This window comes from Ctenocephalides felis, unplaced genomic scaffold (genome assembly GCF_003426905.1).
Source record: "Ctenocephalides felis isolate EL2017-DRISC unplaced genomic scaffold, ASM342690v1 CF-g0.4_SCAFFOLD_00845, whole genome shotgun sequence".
In the NCBI taxonomy this organism is placed as follows: domain Eukaryota; kingdom Metazoa; phylum Arthropoda; class Insecta; order Siphonaptera; family Pulicidae; genus Ctenocephalides; species Ctenocephalides felis.
The window spans coordinates 78,301,375-78,320,495 of record NW_020536999.1 but is presented as its reverse complement, the minus strand read 5'-3'; the positions used below and the strand labels follow the sequence as shown (position 1 = coordinate 78,320,495).

General features: G+C 31.4%; 1 pseudogene; it reads right to left on the bottom strand.

The window, feature by feature from the left end:
• Positions 1-17,628: 17,628 nt before the first annotated feature.
• On the bottom strand, positions 17,629-18,655 carry LOC113390062 (annotated as a pseudogene).
• Between the last annotated feature and the right edge of the window lie 466 nt (positions 18,656-19,121).

Here is a 19,121-nt window from a genome sequence, read left to right as displayed (position 1 = left end):
GGCTATCAGCGGTATGTATCCCCATTTCTTCTCTGATAAAATGTAATTTAATTATTTTTAATAGAATATTGAATTTTAGAAGATACTGAGCATTTAAAATTCGCTAACCGTAACGGGGTGGACGGTCGTTTGGATGTTCCTCCAAGCAAAGTTTTTGTTGAGGAAGTCATTCAACGGGAGAATAAGAAGAAACTACAGTTGGCGAGTATTAATTATAAAAAAAAAAATGGACGCAGCTGATCCAACAATTTTTGATAATGTGTTTGACGAGGAGATAATTTTGTATGTGGCAGAAAATCCATCTGAAGCTATAGTTGAGTCTCCAGTGGATTTTCAGCAGGCGAATGAGTCTCAGGTTTTCGAGCAAGCAGATGCGTTTCAGTGTAGTGACTCAGAAATAGTGACTATTGGAGAATTCTCTGAGGAGCACATTAAGTCCTTAGCAATTACATATCCAGGATAAGGTATAATATAATATTATATTAATAATGTTCTCTAATGTAGAGTACTCTAAGGTGCTTATACATATTCATATTCGATTAGTTACCAAGGAAGCCTAGAAAAACCATGAGCTATGGGAAGCCGTATTGAAATATGCATATAGGCTTATTTTAAGGTAATTAATAACATTATTATATTACTTGTCATCTTACAGAGTGGATTCCAATATCTAGATAAATTAGATATTATTTTTAGAAAATTAAATTTAAATGTTATGATTAATATTAGATAGCTATCGATTCAAAAGATTTCAAGAGTATCTAAACTATTGGTTCACATAATAAACATAATAAATTCTCATCTCTTTTATATGTACAAGCAAATCATCTTTTTTTTTCTATTAATATAGGTTCCCGAACACTTTTATGCACCTGGTGATAACATGGTAAATAAATAAATAAACTTAATTTGAAATAATATCTTTTGAAAAAATATCACAATACCCGAGGAAACGTATTGGCAATGTTGTTCCAATAAGAGGTTAAAAAATAAATAAAAAATAAAACATGTTTTATTATTGGTATGTTTATATATGTGTGTGTGTGTTTATATATATACACGTAATATTTCAGGATAGAAAGCAACCTTACTAAATACCTAACCTAAAATTACACCTCGATATTTTGACGTATACCTTTTTAAACGCTTTAAGTTCTTAAAATCTTAAACCTTTTTATGAACTTTAAGTTACTAAATCTGCTCTAAGCATGTCCTAAATACCCTTGCACTTTTTTCTGGCGAAGGATTATGATTCAATGTTGTAGTCGATCGCTATGTAGGTAACATTAACAATACCACCGCCGCGTCTTTATTTGCGTAAATCGTTCAAAATAATTTGTTTGTTAAAATTCAATAGTGTTAAATCAGTTATTGTGAAAATGTAAAGTGACAGTGATGATAATTATAAACTTTCAATGAGTTTTTACGTACCCGGATATTGAAGAATGTTATGGAATCGAAGTAAGTAAGCAGATTGTGCAGACCGCTCTTAGCGTTCGTAGTAGTATTGCGAATGTTATTTAAAAAAATGTTTAAGATTTTAATTGGACAACAATAAAAATGATATAAGCGAATTGACGTTACATCATTTCTGCAAGTCAAAAAAGCACATGCAATCAATATACGGAAAAAAAATTAATAATAAAAAACTACAAAAGAGTACGAAAAATTGTCGAAGTCTCAGTCTGCAAGGACTGGGCTTGTAGTATCACTCAACCATGACTGTGCTGTACTCCAGATAAATTTGTCAACGGCGGATTTTTTGTGATGAAGTATTTGGAAGTAACATGTCCAATATCGTGCAATAATAATAATGTGAGTGAGAATGGTACAGTTAATGTATCTTATCTCGAAAACTCTGAAGCTGACTCGAACACTGATGAAAGCTAAGAAAATATTTCGATTGTGAGTAGACGACGAAAAAGAACTACAGGATCCGGCACTCGAAGTGTAACCAACTTTAAACCGCTCGCGTAGCTGATGCACGGGTACCAACTGACAGTAAGTTAGCTAAATGATAGTTTGGTGTATTGTTTATAAGCGCAGAAAAGTATTTTGTCGACAGTGAATGCGAAAAAAAGAAATCAGTAATGGATTTCAAACGTAACAGTGTGAATACATTATATTTAGCTGGAAAATCACAACCAGCGATTGTTCGAGGGTTCAAACACCTTAAAGTGAATAAAGTTTTCGTTTATCGCATCATAACTGGTTACAATGAAACTGGTAGCATCGCAAAACGTCATGGAGGTGGTAACCACAAGACTGCAACATCACATGAGATGGTCAAACAAGTGAGAAAGTGACTCGAGCGGCAATCAAATGGCAAATGAACTTAACATATCTGACCGTAGCATACGCCGCATACTGAAAAATGATCTCAAGGTCAAGCCTTATAAGATCCAAAAGGCACATGATCTTACGCCGAACCAGCAGCAAGTGAGAATTCAGAGAGCTAAGGAGTTGCTTCGCCGGGCCAAAAGTGGTAAATTTCCGAACATTGTGTTTTCCGACGCGAAAATTTTCACAATTGCGCAATTCGTAAACTCTCAAAATGATAGGGTTTACTTGACTGAACGTTCAGACAAGAATTTGAGCTATCGATTGGCCACCAGGAGGTAATTATATAATTATATAATTGATTCATAGAATTTTACATTCAATTTCTCATATCAAAACACTTAAATTTGTATATCAATCATGTATTGTTGATCTGTATTTGAGTGCTTGTTGTTTTCCAATTAGAAATATTGGTCAAAAACAAAAAGAGAATATTATATATTACGCGTTTCATGATGTGTCTTTTGAATATTTAAAATTAGTGAAATGTATTTTACTGCATAAGTAAATACTAATTAATCATTTTCCAAAAATTTCTCAATATTTGCAACTGTCAATACAAATTGTTAATATCGATTTCAAATATTGTCGGGTGAGTACGAATCGATCTTTTTATATTTATATAATATCCATGCTGCATCACATATCTCAATTTCCATCATATATATTGATTTCACAAATATGGTGATATATATTAAACAAATGAATAATTTGCCAAAGATTGGAAATAACTTGTACCAGAGATCAGGTAAGTCAAATAAAGGCGAGAAGATTTTGTCATTACAAATTGAACAAATCAATCATCACAAAGCATTAAAATATCATCGTTTGTCAATAAATTATACCATTTGATGCATGGTTACGAAATCCGTACAACCCTCCTGAAATTGATGATGTTTGGTCTAAAAATCAATTTCCTTCAGGCTAATATTTATTTTAATGTCATCTTTTTAAAAAGTGTGTACCTCAAAATCATGGAATGTGTCAAAATTCCCTCGACTAAACTGAAACAACCATGTTATTTAATATTCGGTGTTGATGCTTAGGCTCACATGCTGATAGAAGAAGCCTTTGTTTTTGGTCGAAGACTTTTTTCACAATCAATTGGGCCTTTTGGATAGAGCAAGGTTTCGTAATTATTTTCAAAATAACAATAAAGAACATTTAACAAGCTTTGATAAAGTTGTAGCAAATGAAGAAGTTGTGTCCAATATAATGGAAAATCAGGGACATTGTCACGCCGACACGTAATACAGGTAAATAAATATAATAAATATTCTAACTATTCAATAGTCTCTCTATTTAAAAATGATGCCACCGTCATATTTATTTTCAGATTATTGTTACACTACTAACAGCCAGCTCAAGTATTTTGATACCCCTGTGGGGAAATCAAAACACAAAAATGTTTGTGATACTTATATGAATTAGAGGACTTCCTTATAATAGTGTGTTTTAACATGACAATTGATTTCAATTTTAGAGCATAATTTATATATTTGTTTTGCACATAGATGTAATTGGTGGCAACAGCGAGGCGTCAGAAAGTTTTGTAGTGAAGCGAGTGTCGTGTCTGACACTCGCAAAAAATTATATCTCTTATCATAGAAATTGAAAAAGAACATGCTTAGAATACAAAAAATTGTAAGCCATGCAAAGCCAGGCTACGTCAAAGTGTGATGTATGTAATTCATATTTTACCAGGATAGATACTTCGGCAACTACCTATGACTCTAGTGAATTTTTGAAGTCCATGGACCGCTTTTTTGATAGCGTTAACAGAGTATCAATAACTCCAAAAATGGGTAATTATCTCCGTTGATGCGGAGCAAGTATTAAATTCCTCGTATTTTGTTAGAAAGAATGGGTCTGCTACATCAGAAACAAAACCACGATGCGTCAAAAATTGGATTGATCGTCCCAAATTGTTCAAATACAAATTGAATATTAAATTGCATGTTTTTCCTGTGAGTAACGATCAGGTATGTATGATTATATATTAGATTTATATAATGAAAATATGATGAAAATATCTTATTGTTAGATGTCCGCAGTTTGGGTTCAAAGGGCTAATAATCCACTAATGGATGATTTAACCCCTTGGCGTTGCGGCAACTCCAGATATATTTGCGATGCACATTTTGCAGATATCTATAGAGTAGAAAACTCTTCTAAAAGTTCGAAAAGGCGTCTTAAAATTAATGCTCTCCCGACTCTGAATATGCCAGGTTTGTACATACAATATGCATAATGTAGGAATGCATTATAATAATTTGTTTATATTTAGCTCATTTTGTATTTTGCTTGATATTTGTGGGGTTCATTGGAGATCCCTGTCTAACTGAAAATTGCTTGATGGATAAAGAAAGATTTCGTAAGAATGATAATATTTATATATGTAATTGATGGATAGATTTTAAAAAACTTATATTATTTCAGAACGTGGTGTGTCAATCCGTAAAAGTCATCTAAAAGCAGGCTCGTACAGATTGTCAAAGAATAGTAATCCTACCCCAGGTAATTAAATACAAGTTACTTAGTCTTTTTTGAAATAAGGTAGTTGTGTCTTGTGTCTGTTTTTTTTTCTAAAAAAAAAAAATAATTTATATAATAAAATTATTCCTGTTTAAGCTTCATATTCATTATCATACTTTTTTATAAAACTATTTTTTCGGGTGATTATCAGTCATAATAAAAAAATCATTTTTATGAATGATTAATAATGCCAAATACTATACGTAAAATATAATAATAAATAATGCTTTCATTCTTTTTGCAATCTCAAAAACACCAATCAATGAAGACGCTTTGTCAAAGTTTTTTTTTATTAGTTCAAAATGACGGCATTTACAAATGATTTTGGTACCGATATATATCGGAATCTATATAAAAACATCTTTTTTTATGGATGATTAATAATACCAAATACTATGCTTAAAATAATAATACATAGTTATGAATAATGTTTTCATTTTATTAACTTCCCGTAGGGCAAGTTATAGTAATCGCAAAAAAATCGAAAATGAAAATTTTTATATATCTTTACGTTTCAAAGGTTTCTGAACATTTTGGCATACCTTAGAAAAAATGGATGTATGTGTGTGTGTGTGTGTGTGTGTGTATGTATGTACGTGTGTGTATGTATGTGCGGATACAAATTTTCGTCGACGATTTCGGGAACACGGATCAACCGATTTGAATAATTCAAAAAACATTCGATTCGTATTGATAAGGAGACGTGCTGATTAGTTTTTGGCGAAGGCAGGTCTAGCCGTTCCGAAGATACGGGGCAAAAAGTGCCGAAAACGGTAACTCAGTTTTTAAGAGAACGGAGCGTCCGATTTGAATAATTCAAAAAACATTTCACTTGTATTGACAAGATAAAGAATCGATAAAATTTTCATGAAGGTAGGTCTAGCGGTTCGGAGATATGGAGAAAAAAGTAAAAAAATGAGCCATTTGGCAGTCAAAAATGATCATTAGACATATGCACATCAAATTATCAGATATTTTATAGAGAGTTTAACAATAAGTATACACTTTGTTAACATTCCTATGGGTTCCGTACCAATGCTTATGCGTTTGAGAGCGACGCGGCGCTTACGCGCTTTATATTTTGTCCCTATGCAGTTAAAGCAGTACGATTGCTTTGAAAAAAAGTTCAGATCTTTCACAATATGTCAAAATAAAGAAAAAAAATTTTTTTCAAAAAAAAAAAAAAAAAAAAAATTAAAAATTTTTTAAAAAAATTTTTTTTTTCCAAAAAAAAAGTAATTTTTTGACCAATTTATAGTTTCTCAAAAATCTTAATTTTTCAAAGTAATTTTTTTTTCAAAAATGTTAATCGTTTTTAAAAAAAATAATAATTTTTGGTACGGGAAGTTCCAGCAATTTGCCTTAAGGCACGATGCCTTAATTGCCTTAAGACAGAATTCCACTTACAGCTAGTTTGCAATCTCAAAAACACCAAGCAATGAAGACGCTTGTCAAAGTTTTTTTTATTAGTTCAAAATGACGGCATTTACAAAGGATTTTAGTTCCGATTTATATCGGAATCTATGAATAACGAAATATTTATCCGTGAGCATGAATCCGTGACTTGGGTTGCATTTTTTTAAATTTAATTTATTTTTATAATAAGGAACTTTTAGTGCATTCAACTTCGAAAATATTTTTACGCCTTTGGCGGTTGGTATCAATGTACTATGATTTTACGCCCATGATGCCACGCCCGTCAAAAACTTAGGCGTCTTGTGGATTAGTTAATTTGCCAAATAATTGCATTTTCATTATATTGATCGATTGGGTATTTTTTAACAGTCTTTTTGATCAATTTTTCATACCTTTCAATGCAATAATTATTCAATATTTGCATATGTTAAAAAACATAACTTTGAAAATATTTGTTCACCGCGAATCATGTCGGTTGGTATCAATGTACTATGAAATGTTTAAATGCTTGATTATAGAGCACTCTCTTATGCTCTATGTTGTACTTGGTTGTATTATAGTTCTGTTTATCGTGTTTTATAGGATGTTGTATAAGATTTTAATCATTTTCATTATTAAATTATATAGTTTTATATAATTATATAGTTTAATATATTAACCACACCTACCGCGTTAAGCCACACCTACTGATATGATAGGCGTTTGTTATGTTACTTTTTCCCGCAAGCACGTTGAAATTAAAATTTATTGAACGATCAAGGTAAGCAATTCCTTAGTTTAGTTCTTCGAATATAATAATCTATGAAGAGATTACATTCAAATATTTTAGTAATTTATGATAAGAATGTAATTAAAATGTAAACTAATTGGGTTTTAATTTTAGATGAGCATAAAATCATTTATTGTGGTTCTATTTGAGGGTGGGGTGGATATAATCCCAAAAAAATGGTTCAATAGGGAAGATTGTACATCCTTCTATCCTAATTTTGAGGATAAAAATCTGTACAATATAGCAGTGAAGCAGATGATGCGGCCAAGAGAGTCCTGGAAAACATACAAAGTCCACAGAGTTTTTACGTCTACGAGTGGATAGCATAACAGATATAATTAGTAATAAGAGTATCAAAATATATTTCTATTGTGATTGTAGACTCATTTCAGGTGGGACTTGACAAAATGAAGGAAGTGCTCGAATATTCAGACATAATATCTGATGCAGAGGCAAGAAAAGTACAAAGGAAAGTTCGTGCCAGAAGGAACGGAAGTTCCAGCGACGATTTGGACCTTAGCTTAGCATCTTGCCCCCAGATCCTGCACCACCAACTCTATCTAGTAGATGTTCTACTCCTGTTGCTAACAACAGTAAGATTGCATACAATAATTTTTTTAATTAAATATTTATTATTAAACGTTAATCTTGCTACATGCATTCATTTTTACTTCATAGGCTTCGATAACGGATTTATTGGATAGAGCGGTAAGTAAACGCAATGCAAATCGAATAAAGTTATTTTATGTTGATATTAATAATCTAAAATTTTTTATTTCACATCAGTAGTTAATAGACAATCAACACCAAATCAAGGTCAAATTAATACTTGTAAGTAATCTCCTAAAAAGTATATTAATGTATGTGAATCATATCACCTAATATTATATTTAAGATTGCGATGAGGCCAAAAGGATGTTTGATCATGCTGCTGGGAACAGCATAGAGCCCATGTTACATTATGAAGTTAAGACAGCTTGAAAAACAGAATTGGAGAAACTCATATTAAGATTGGATACAAAAATCAATCGGAATTCTGAACAAATATGTGCAAGCATAGATAGCAAGCACTAATCTGTAATGGACAGGCTTGATAACAATGCTACTAGAGTAATATATATATATATATATATATATATATATATATATACACTGGCATGTAATATATATGTAATATATATCTCATGTTCAATTCAGTTCAGTTTAAACCATTTTATTTTTAGGCTTCTTTAAGGGATTGTTTGGACATGCCATGCAGAGCAGTAAGTAAACCCAATGCAAATCAAATAAAGAGTTGTTATGTTGATATCATCAATCTAAAATTTTAGATTCCACATCAGTAGTTAATAGGGGACCAACGCCAAATGCAAGGCGTCTAATTAACACTCGTAAGTAATCTATTAAAAAGTATACTAATGTTACATATCATATCACCTAATATTATATTTAAGATTGTGATGATGGGAATAGGATGTTTGACCATGGTTTTGGGAGCAGCACAGAGCTAATGGAGGGGTACAAAAGTGAGTTATTTCATTACATTAATTACATCAATGGTAATGTACATTATGAAGTTAAGACAACTTTAAAAAAACAGATTTGGAGAAACTCATTTCGAGATTGGATATAAAAATCAATCTGTAGCGGGTTGTCAACACGCATCGCGGTTCGTCAACACGCATCACATGTCTACTGGACAGATAGGCCCATATAGTGACAGCACGGAAAAAAACAAAATTAATTCAAGTGTCAGATCGGACCTAGTTTTTGTTTGCTCCATGTTCGAAATGCCAAAATTATAATTCTTAACTTTTTTACCTTTTTTTATATAAATACTCAAATAATATCTACGTTGTGTAAATGATAAATATAATCACACATAGTGTTGTTACTATTGTCATAATAAACAATATACGTAGTATAAAGAACACAAGTTTCTTTAGTGGTGACCGCGAACATGAATTATTAAGAAAAGAATTTTTAAAAAAATATATAATTAATATAAATGGCTTTTGTTTATCCCTAGTCGAATTTGCCAAAATTAAAATTCTTGAATCTTTTTCTTTTTGATTGTAAATAAGTAAATACCAACTATTTTTTATAAATGATAAATATGATAACACATGGTGTCGTCAATACTAATCATACATAAAATAAACAAAGTATAAAACATAATATTTCATAAAATTTATTATGACTACAATTTGGATAATTATGGTATTTAATATGGACACTACCTCCATATTTTGGTGACCACGAGAGTGAACTAGTAACACACATAAAAGAAGGTAAGAAGATCAAGACATATTTTGAAGTAACACAAAAAAAAAAATAAATTGAAGTCTTATAAATTATGAAGAAAAGATTCTTTAAGAATATTAATAATTAATAAATGGCTCACAACTGCCATAATTCGAAGAGCATTCTAAGCATACAACTGAGACTCCGACCACGCACTTCAAGATCAACAACAACACGTGCTCAATAAATCCCTCATTATCATGGAAAATGAGTCGATTATAAGCACCACGGCAGAGGACAGGGAGCACCAGCAATCATCGGCAACCGCTACTCATCCGCTAACTCACCAGCGAAGGGCCACATACACTCAACCGCTAACTCACCAGCGAAGGGCCACATATACTCGACCGCTAACTCACCAGCGAAGGGCCACATATACTCAACCGCTAACTCACCAGCGAAGGGCCACATACACTCAACCGCTAACTCACCAGCGAAGTGTCAAATATACTCAGCCGCTAACTCACCAGCGAAGAGCCACATCTACTCAACCGCTAACTCACCAGCGAAGGGCCACGTAAACAATCAACAAACTAACCAAGCCAACACGGCATTCAAAACGGCCACGGCCACAAGCAAATAAAATTATCACACAATCTCAACCAAAAGAAATTTACAAGGAAGTTCAAGATGGCAGTCAGAGATGCAAAACAATCTTTTTCATTAGGGCGGAGTGATGTAGCGGGTTGTCAACACGCATCGCGGTTCGTCAACACGCATCACATGTCTACTGGACAGATAGGCCCATATAGTGACAGCACGGAAAAAAACAAAATTAATTCAAGTGTCAGATCGGACCTAGTTTTTGTTTGCTCCATGTTCGAAATGCCAAAATTATAATTCTTAACTTTTTTACCTTTTTTTATATAAATACTCAAATAATATCTACGTTGTGTAAATGATAAATATAATCACACATAGTGTTGTTACTATTGTCATAATAAACAATATACGTAGTATAAAGAACACAAGTTTCTTTAAATCTTAAATTTGAGCAGCTGAATGCCACCATTGACAGCAAGTTCCAAGCTGTAATAGACGGCATTAATAAGCAGTGCTGCCAGTGTAAAAAGGCGAATGATTCGCCTGATTATACACTGGTAGTGTACAATAAATTTCCGGTATCGACGGAGGCAGAACTGCAAGATGTGGAACAGCTATTGACAGATGCGTCAATAGCAGAAAAATTGGTAAATATGATGTTCCTCAATGGATAAAATGGAAAAATCAATAACATATACTGTGTCATTTATAGAAAGCACGCCTAGGACGAATTGGTGGCGTAGCCGCCCTCGTAATAGTAAAAATAATTATAAGTATAAATTAATACATTAAATGACTTACTTCGAACTATTTATTATTTAAACAAATAATTATTTGAACCAATGTGAATAATGATAATGAAAATAATTAAAATAAAAAATTAAATAATTACTTTAAATTTAATAATACTAGATAATAAGATGATGATAAGTTTTATGATGATGATTACCAATGATTTAGTTAAGTTACTTTAATTTAGTTATTTTTAGTAGTGTAAATAAAATACCATTTAATAAATATGTTACACAGGATTTGCAGTTTTAGTTCATTCAATACTTATAACTATATGAATTATTTATTACAAATACGCACGGAAAGTATGCAACCATTATTGCACTATATACCGCCATTTTAACCCATAGCAATACCATTCCAGTCTCATAGCATACCCGTATTGTACCCGTCGGGTTGACCATGAGTCAAACCAGGGCTCTGACATAAGTGTCGCCATGGGTTAACCTATGTTCATATATGGTATCAGTTGGTTGACCATGGGTTAACCCTACAGCTCATTGTGACCCTATGTCAACCATGTGCTGTATGGGGTTAAGAAGTATGTATTTCGCAAAAATATTCTTAAACTGTTTTAAATACTGGTTAGTTTTTGGTGAAGATCGAATTCCTTCTATAAAATATTTTATGTTGATAGATATAATGGTTTAATTATACTAAAATTTTAGGACCCTACGACAAGTCGTTTAATTTGATTAAACCTACAATTATCAAAGTTTGAAATAATATTAAAAAATTCTGTCAAAGATTTAATTGAAAGCAAAAATTTTATTTTCAAAATAAACAGTTGAAAATTTTATCTAAATATCAAAATTTTAATTTTGGTTGATTAATTTAATTATTACACATGTCGGGAAATTCATGCAAGTTGCCTAAAAGCAAAATGCAATTTCATTTATTATGAATATATTTTATGACAGTGTTATATTTTGAATTGTAGTTGTTTTATTTCTATGTAACTTTATTAGCATATTTTAATCCTTTTCACTCATACCTTGCTAAACTAATACTAATTATGTCGCCTGATTAAATTATAATTAAACTAAATTATAATTATTTCTAGTGAACCTACAATCAATGCAAAACCGCTCCGATGTTGACAAATCACCAGCAAGAAAGAGGAAAGCAGTGAAATTCGAGCAAAAGTGTGTTAAGTGCGCTGTAAAACATTACACCCAAAAATGTTTATGGAAAGACAAAATTAACAAGAAAGTCAAGTGTGTACTCCGCGGTCAAAATCACCCCACAAACTACAGGGGATGCCAAGTCTACAAGGAAGTGCTCAATCGGAAATTCCCTCCGTTACGACAGAGGCTACAACCAACTAACAATCCTAATATTAACAGAAATTCTGCAGTAATTCAAGGCTTATCTTACTCGCGAATTACTAGCCGAAACACAAACACAAATACAACACAAGAAATACCAAGCAGCACGAATCAAGTAATCGAGAGTAAACCAAAGATATCTCTGAACTTAAAACTATGCTGGAAACATTATTCGAACAGATTGGCACTATGCTTAATTTTTCAATTACAATTTTAATATGAACTTCCCGATATGTATTATGAGTGTTATTTATTATGAGTGTATGTATTGCGAGTGCATTTATTACACATAACTGAAAACGAATGAACACGTTAACTTGGAGTATTTTCTAAAAGCAAATTTTCAAATATCAATAATTTTTATAATTGGTTCAGTTTCCGTAGGACTTTAATGGTTTAGTATGTTCATTAACCTTAAAAAAAACCGCCCGAAAAAAATGGCAAATACACAAGTTTTCTGTTGGATGCTACAGTGGTGTGGCCCCTTAACTGCTGTTGAATCGACAACTGAGGAAAGTTATTTAGCCGTAGGAACAAGCTGAGGCAGTCGCTTCTGGTGATGTATCACTGATTTGGCTAACATGAAAGCAGGGCCAATTGCACATTATTCATCAATAAATATTATTCATCAATAATAAAAAATATATTCTGATAAAGTAACTCAATTCATAACATTCTTAAATTCAGTCAGTCACCGACCGTGGTCGAGTAAACACGTCTCATAAATATATAATACATTATTTAAATTAAATTTATCCAATAATTTTATACCTAGAATTCTCGAAATAAATAAGTTTAAACCTACAAAGGAAAGTATTATTCCTGTTCTTTAAATATCGTTGTGAATCAAGCAAATTTTTACCGAAGACTCTTATACCTGCCGCCATCAAGTTGTTACCTGCATATCACCTATATCTGTTACCTGTATATCACCTATATCTATTACCTGTAAATCACCTATCAAGATGGTCAACACTAGAAGCCAGATGAGTCAAAACTCTTTTGATGATTCAGTTGTGGGTGAGTCGTATTTGTATTTGTGCCGAATGTATTTTTTTACGGGAAGTTATTAATTCCCAGAATTTATTGCTCAATGAGAGGGACTGACTAATTGCAAAGCTTACGAAAGAGCTGGCGATAGCCAATTCGAAGTTGCAAAGCATTAGCTCTAATTCTTCCAATGTGCAAACGGAAGTGAATGTAACATCCAAAAAAGTTAAAAGTAAAGTTGAACAAATCAAAGCGTCCACTCCTCTTCCTTCATCCTTTTCCTCACCAAAGCCCAAAGTACTAATTTTGTCCGACAGCAACGGCAGATCCTTGTCCGGGTTCTTAAATGGTTTGTTAGGTCCTAAAGTTAGTGTGTTCGATATGGTCAAGCCGGGTGCGGGTTTTTCTAGCGTGGCCGCTGGCATTGGGGATCTGGTTAGTGATTTTGGTTCGGGATCATGTTGTTGTTATGGCCGGGACGAACGACGCTGACTCTGATTATGCTATTCGTGATGCGCTAGAGTTTGCCCGTCGATCATGTAGTAAAACAAACCTTTGTTTTGTTACAATTCCCTTCCGATATGACAATCATGGCCTGAATTCTAGAATTTCCCAATTAAATCGTTGTATTTATCGTGATTTTAGTCATGGTAAATTCAGGGGTGTTAAGGTCTTTGATGTCAATAGATAGGCATGGTTTCCATTTCCTTTCAAATGCAAAGCAGAAACTCTGTCGTTTTCTCGTTAAAGAAGCGCTGACTCTGCCAAATTCCAAAAACTCCCGCTCCTTTCGCTTTTGATTCTGACGATGCTTCATCTTTTATATTTTGTCAAAATATTCAAAATTTACCCAATAAATTACTTAAAATTGATTTACTTTTAAATGACTATAAACCTTATTTTTTATGCTTTTCGGAACATTGGCTTAATGAAACTAAACTCAAATTAAATAAATTAAACGGTTATTATTTATGTTCCTCTTTCTGCTGAAATAATTTTAAGCATGGAGGCGTTTGCATTTTTTCGTCGGTTAAAATTAAATGTAATAACATTATAACAAATATTGCACCTGTTGAAATTTTTTTTGCATTTTGCGCTGTAGAAGTCAATTTTTCTCATACTACTTATTGTATTATTTGCGTATATAGAGCTCCAGATCAAGATGCTAATAAATTTATACATTTACTTTATGTTCTAATGGAAGAACTTTTTCATAAATATAACTATTATTGTTTGCGGTGATTTCAATATCCATCTGGACAAAAGCTCTAAAATCAGCGAAAGTTTCAAATCTAGTATGGATTCTTTTGGTATATTTCCTACCATAAATGATCCCACGAGAATAAGTGATTCTTCCTCCTCTTGCATTGATAATTTTTTCACAAATTTAACTGATATAAAAACATTTGTCATTAATACGGGTCTTTCTGATCACTACGGAATTTTTCTATCTTTATTAAACAACACAACTTCACAATCTATTAATTACCAATATAAAAGAAATTTTAATAATAATAATAAACTATTATTCAAAGAATTATTAGAAAATGAGACGTGTAACCAATCTTATGAAAATATTATTTTTGACTCGTTTATAAATTCTATTTTACAGAAATTTAATCTTGCTTTTCCGCTATTGAAATATAAAATCCAAGTTAATAATTTTCTTCTTTATAATTGTTTATCTATGACTGACTCAAGGCTTGAGAATTTCGTACAATTAATTACTGAGTCTAGAAAGAGCGTCTAAAACCAACTTCGATATTGACTTTATAATTTATTTTCTAAAATACAGAGAAATTTTTAATAATATTTGCAAATTAGCAAAAATCAAGTCTAATGAAAGTGTTATTTATAATTCGCACAATAAGCAGAAGGCAATGTGGTCACTAATTAAATCAGAAATTAATTATAAATCAAGCTCTTCTGATAGAATATCTCAATATGATATGAAAAAGTCAATGATAAAATAATTATAGCAAATGCTTTTAATAACTATTTTGTTAATGAATCTTTTTATATAACATCCAATATTGTAATCGGCCCGAATATTTCAGCAGCACATTTTTCTAAAACTGTTAGAAATCAGAATTCACTGTACCTATTTCCCATAACTCCTGAGAAGCTGTCGAAATCAATTCTGTCCCTTAAAAATTCATACTCATCTGATCCTGATGAAATTTCGTCTTTTATTTTAAAACAATTCTATACACTATTCATTGATGATCTCCTTGCTTGCTTAAACAACGCAATTAGTAACGGTGTCTATCCGAATCATTTAAAACAGTCAAAAATTAGGCCACTTCATAAAAAGGACCCACTGACATTATCAATAATTATAGGCCAATTTCTCTATTAAACACTTTTGACAGAATTTTTGAAAAAATATTACATAGTCGACTAAAAAACTTTTTAACAGTTTGTTTGTTAAATTCGGTTTGCTTGTTTAAAAATCAATTTGGTTTTCGTCGAAATCACTCTACCTCTCACTCAATTTACACATTAGTCCATGACATTTTTCACTCTTTCGAAGATGGTAGTTTCTGCGTTGCTGTTTTCTGTGACTTGTCCAAAGCTTTTGATTGTATTTCTCATAAAATTCTTTTAAACAAGCTCGATAAATACGGTGTACGTGGTATAGCTCTTGAATTATTTTACTTATCAAATAGGACTCAATCTGTTTATCTTAATGATCGTGGTTCAGTAATTATCTCAGACAAACAAAATATTAAGCTCGGTGTCCCTCAGGGCTCAATTCTCGGACCATTATTATTTCTCATCTACATAAACGATCTGCCAAAATGTACAGATCTCTGTAAATTTATTCTTTTTGCCGACGACACTAGTGTGATTATAAAAAGCAATTCTTTAGAAGAAGTAAATAATAAATTAAATCTAGTTATGAAGTCAATTTCGAATTGGTTCAATTCTAATAATTTTTTGCTCAATAATGACAAAACCCAAATTATGTCTTTTCGAACAGTAAATAGGATAAGTCATGAGATCAATTCTTTAACTATCAATAGCATTCAATTTGAATTTTCCTCAGTCTCAAAATTTCTAGGCATCCTATTACACAAAAACTTAAACTGGGACATATTCATTCCATACTTGTACCTAAGTTAACTAAAACCTGTTTCATGTTGAGAATTCTTAAATCAAAAGTTAGTTTAAATTGCCTTCTTTCAATTTATTATTCTATTTTCTATTCGCATCTCGCTTATGGAATACAATTCTGGGGATTCTCATCATCCTTGAAGGATATATTCAAAATACAGAAAAGAACATTAAGAATAATTTTTTCCCTCAGTTCCTTGTCCTCATGTAGGAATCTTTTCCGACAATTTAACATTCTCACTGTTCCCTGTATATTTGTACTAATTACGTTGTCATTCATAAAGAATAATTCTGAACGCTTCAACCTATCCTCCATGTTGAATTCCTATTATAAAACAAGAAATTTGACTATAAAAGGACCAACTTTTAAACTGGAAACATCTTTTAATACCATAGACGGAAGAGGAGTACAGCTATTTAATCTACTCCCACTGCATATTAGGAAACTGAATGATCGTCAATTTCACAATACTATTGTTAAACTTTTAAAAGCTCAAAGTTTCTACGATACTTCTGAGTTTTCCAATTTCGATATCAAACGTTATTTTGATAATGAAAAGCCTACTGATAATAATTGATACTTTTTTTTCTAACAGTTACATTTTTTTTCCCTTTTCAATACTTTTTCTAATTTTTATTCTAAATTATTTTAACATTTTCCTACCTTAAGTATTTTATCATTACAATTATTTTCATATTATATCTTCTTTTTTGATACTGCTCTTAATTTTTATTTTCCAGATATGTGACTCAAATAAAAATTGCATAACGGATATTTAAAGGATTTTTTTACCATAAGAAGACTCAAGATTTACAACAATTATACTATTTGAATTTTATTACTTTTTTTTTCTTCAAGTTATTGTATTAGATATTACTAATGTTAGGCTTAATATTGTTTAATAGTTGTATTTTACTGTAAATAATTCAATTAAGATAATGTATTTTCTGTAAAAAAAAATTATTAGGTACATTTCATTGAGGAGCACAACTGAGGTAACATGCAACATATTATAATCAAAATCAGGTACATGTTCTCAACTTAAAAACTATGAGTTAAACCCAAAATAGACAAATGCTAACAAGACATTTCCTTTTATGCTCTTAGCATACAAACAGAAAAAGCTAGATAAATTGTATTTTTTGCAATAAATATAATAAAATATGAATATCTGAAAAATTAATTAAAATTGAAAGTTAAAAATTTTGGTAAAGCAACTTAGTTTCAAAATATGCATACACATGACATGGCCGAACAATTAATTTGAATTGATTTGCAGAATTCACTGTGTTTTACAAAGAAGAAAATATCATAATGTATGCTTTTTTTCTCAGGGTGCAATTATCAAAAGTATTATTCACTATTATTTATAAAAATATTTTATATTTTAAATATAATTTTGGTCATTTTATTACTTAGAGCATAGAAGTACTTTTGTATGTAACATGTACATTTTGTTCCTTTTAATACTGATAACAAACCAAACTTGTGATTCGCTAAAAAATAAGTAGATTTCGATGACGTTTGGCAGGTGGTTCTATTATATCTAGACAATTTTCAGGACAAGAATTATTATAATATTCATTTAGTGAATCTTCCAAATCAGAAACAGTAATTTCCTGTTTTTCATTTTCCTGATTTAATAAATCATTATAACGCTTAATAACATCGGGATCCTGTAACCATTTATGATTAGCTGCTGAGAAGGATAAGCATCCACAAAGACAAACAAATAATATTACACCTAGACTCCAAACATCAACTTTTTCAGTATAAGTTTTATAATTCTTTAATATCACTTCGGGAGCAACATACCATGCAGTTCCACATTCAGTTTTTAACACTGTGTTACCTTCAACAATTTTACATAAGCCAAAATGTGATAGTTTGACTATTGAATCATCACTATTGCTTTGTAACAGAATATTCTCAGGTTTTAAATCTCTATGTGTAATGTTCTGCCGATGTGAGTAATTAACAGCAACAGCTAGTTGGTATATAATATTCTTAACTATTGGTTCTTTCAGATATTTTGACTCTTTAATTTTATTATATAAATCACCTCCATTCATAAGTTCCAATACCAAAAATACTGCTTCAGGAGTTTCAACAATGTTGTAGACACTAACTATGAATGGATTATCTAATTTTTTCATAATATTAATTTCATTCATAATACGATTAGGATGGTTTAATTTCTTTTCATCATCTGCTTTACTCTTGATGATCTGCTTCATAGCAAATTTATCACATGTCCTTTTGTTGAATATTAATCTCGAGATTTGGGATTTTATCCACAGTATGTGTGAAACGATAAAAAAATCTAAACGATTTTCTGAAGTCACTACCTATTGCTATAACATCTTCATTTTACAATATTCTTCGGTTTAATTTGCCAACTTTTTCACGAATTATAAATGTTCCATTTCGAGAAAAATCTTCTAAATAAACAGGAGAATTCCTACTGTCTCGTTTAAGTTTAAAATGTGTCCTAGATATAAATTGTAGGTGCTCAACAGACATTTTGTCTGTAGTCAAATTTATGTCACAATTTTCTCTGCCAACTGCATACTCCAATTTGGAAAGATCTACGATAAAACATTATTGATATTTGAGAAAACCAACAAGCATGCAAACAATTGTAAATCATTTTCCATTCTTCCAAACATTCTGGCTGGGGCTCACGAAGGCTAGTAGGTATTGAAGTGACTAAAATTCCTGTCCACGCTCAGGGAACTAAAAGGCATGTTCGATCACTGCTATACAAAAGCAATAACGCTTCGTGAACGCGTGAACAAATTCTATTCTCAGAATGGGTCCATCTAATAGAAACTGTTTGATGAAATTGGCATTTCAGAATATGTATATTGAGTATGACAATAGTAAGTACAGCATGAATAGCTTCGAGAAAGTCTGCAAGAGAAGTTTGTTGATCTTGCTTTGGTATTTATCATTAAAAGAATTCGATGCTCTTTCAAACAATCAGTGG